The sequence below is a fragment of the Otolemur garnettii genome, unplaced genomic scaffold, assembly GCF_000181295.1.
Source record: "Otolemur garnettii isolate 467f Iridium unplaced genomic scaffold, OtoGar3 scaffold00169, whole genome shotgun sequence".
In the NCBI taxonomy this organism is placed as follows: domain Eukaryota; kingdom Metazoa; phylum Chordata; class Mammalia; order Primates; family Galagidae; genus Otolemur; species Otolemur garnettii.
Window position 1 is genome coordinate 2,843,592 of NW_003852564.1, and position 3,426 is coordinate 2,847,017.

Here is a 3,426-nt window from a genome sequence, read left to right on the forward strand (position 1 = left end):
AAACAATTCATCCAACTTTAATATCCTATGTCTGACTATCACAGGATCTTAAAGGTATAAGCCTTTTAGAATTATTCTTTCTAATTACCTAATTTGTATAGATATGAGCCAATAAGGTTAAGTGATTTCCTCAAGGTCACATAGCTCATTAGAGCCCAATCATTGACCCAGCTCTTCTGTCTCATTGACAGATACTCTTTAAACAGCAAACCTGCTTTGTGGCATTAAGTGACACATTGTCCTGACTTAATTTTCTATAATTAAATTTTACCAGGAACATAAGTAAACTGAATTCTTAAAATAATTTATATAAAAATTAAAGAGCTTCTGCACAACCAAGGACACAATAAAAAGAGCAAATTGATAACTCACAGAGTGGGAGAAAGTATTTGCATACATTACATCTGAGAAAGGACTAACAGCCAGAATCTAAAAAGAACTCAAGCAAATCAGCAAGAAACAACCAAATAACAGCATTAAAGAGTGGTTAAAAACCATGAGCAGATACCATTGAAATGAAGATATACTCAGGGCCAACAAACTCATGAAAAAACACTCCAGTGCCTCTAATCATTAGAGAAATGCAAATCAAAACTACCATGAGATGTCATCTAACTTCAATGAGAATGGTGCATATTAACACATCCCAAAGCAACAGATGCTGGCATGGATTCAGAGAGAAAAGACCTCTTGTACACTGCTGATGGGATGGCAGACTTGGACAACCTCTATGGACAATTGTATGGAGATAACTTAAAGAACTTAAAGTAGACCTACCATTTGATCTAGCAATTCCACTTCTGGGTGAAGTCCAACAGTAATAAAAAATTCATTTTATAAAAAAGACACCTGTAAACAAATGTTTATAGCAGCAAAGTACACAATCACAAAGACATGGAGACAACCAAAGTCCCACCAACACATGAATGGATTAATAAAATGTGGTATATGCATGCTACAGAGTATTACTCAGTCATATCTAGTATATTTTGTAGCAACCTGAATGGAGCTGGAGAACATTTTTCAAGGTGAAACTTCACTCTAATGGAGAAAGAAACATGAGTATTCAATACCATATTGGAATTGATTGATCCACAATTAAGTTCATATATAGAAGTGAATCTCAATGAAAATCAAACTGTGAGCATGGGAGGAATGGGTGAGCAAATACCTTACTGGGTATGATACACATTGGTGGGGGGGGGGCCAAATCTTCATTCAATTTGTGCAAAAACCAAGGCATGTAAACAGAACAGGTACACCCTCTGATATTCTGAAAAAATTAAGACAAAAAAGAAAAAAACTAGCCTGGAATCCTTAAGCATAGTAAAATATAATAACATTATAATAACCCAGAATAATGAATATCTATTAAATGCATTTTATTTTATGTATTTCGGTTGCACTGATCCTACTCTATCATTTGTAATAAAAAACTAAAAGTTATAAAATTTAATATAATTTAACAAGAAACTAAGGATCTTTATTACATTTATCTTTCTCGAAAGTCTGCTGGTTTAGACAGTGATTATTTAGAACTATACTGTCTAGAGAAGATACTCTTCAGAAAGCATTTCAAAGAATCTGCTTTGATTATACTTAAACCTATGCAAGACTATTGTTTTATCAATTTAATGCAATATGATAGCCTAGAGTTCCATTTAAAAAAAAATAAGAATCAATGTATCAAATATGGTAAGTCTATCTTAAAGATTTGATAGTATCTGTTTTATTACAGAAATAATCATTTCATGGCTGAGGGAAGAAAATTACATGGGCAAAACAGAAAAGATATTGTCTCCATATATATATTAGCTTCCTAGAGCTACCTAACAAAATACCACAATCTAGGTAGCTGAATAAACAGAAGTTAATTATTTCACAGTTCTAGAAGCTCTAAGTTCCAAATCAAGTGCCAGCATGTTTGAGCTCTTGGGAGCCCTTTGCCCTGGGGTTGTAGATATCTGGCTGACTACTCCAGTGTGCTCACACAGCCTTTCCTGTGGGTCCTGCCCCCTCATCCCTGGTTTCACTCTCTGTATGTTCTAGTCTTCTCTTCCTCTAGTATAAGGATACTGTCAGATTGGATTAGGTACCACACTGATAGCCCATTTTATCTTAATTATCCTTAGATCTAGTCATATTCCAAGGTACTGAGAGTTAAGGCTTCAAAATATGAATTTTGGGAGACACACTTCAGTTGACAAAAATCGGTAAGATTGTTCTATATAGTTTATGTGAGTAAAAGTATATCTCAAACAGAAAAATATAAATTTTATAATGTTAGCTAATTTTATCTGGGCTACATTTAAACTCAGTTAACTTTATATTATATTCTTTACATTAAAAAACACAGCAGGTAGTGTATGGAAGGAAAGATAGTATAGAAATAAAAAGCTTGTAGCATTGACCTGTTCTCTAAAACTTTTAACCTAAAAATGCTGGTATATCATCAATTACATTCAGCTCAGTGGCATGAATGTAAAAGCTGTAGAAAATGATAAGAGTTTTGGAATTTTCCACCGCCACTTGTGATATAAATTGAACTGTTAAACAGGAGAGCATTTTAACATTATGTATTTTTAAACAAACAAAAGAAGTGATGAATATTTGTCTTACCCCTGACATTTTCAAAGAACAAACAAATGACCCAGAAACGGAAAGAAAAGAAGTTGCTGTCTAACTTTTATCATATTTCTTTTTGCACATTTTTCAATATGGCATGGCAAAGATACATTCGTTGCCTGTTACACAGCTTGACCTAACCTAGATCATAATGCATAAGGATGTTAGTATTTCAAAAGCACATTTGTCATTCCAGATAATATATTGGAAAAGAAATATAATTTTTAAAGGTTGGCTGCCTTTTGATGTATTTCAACAGTAATCCTGTATTTATCTAATCAATAGACTGAACATTATTAAAATAGGTTCATGCTCGAGTGCTTCATGTTCCTCTACTGTTATGATTATTCATAAATATAAAAGAATGAAAACATTTTTGAATTTTAGCAGAAAAAGTAATGCTCATTTTCTAGTTAATAGGAAAAAAGGATACTGCCATTTAATATTTTCATAGGTATAATTTTGTGTTAAATAAAAGGTAGGTATAATCACATCTCCATATTTTTCTAAATGTTTATCAGGTTATTTATTTAAATGTTCTATTAGTCAGTAGATTATGTAGAAAATCACAGTAAAACTGTTCTTATCAAAATCTATTCCTCTAAAAATTTTAATGGATATTATATGACTGTGCCAGTGATCAGCAGAACACAATGAAAAATGACTATGGTCTTGCCTTAGTGAAACATATTTAGTTGCAATTTTCTACTCAATTTTAAAGTGTCCTTAGAGTAGTGATTCTTTTAAGAAAATGAATTTGGTCTCTGCTGGGTCACGTTATTGTCCTAAGATAGTTTAAGA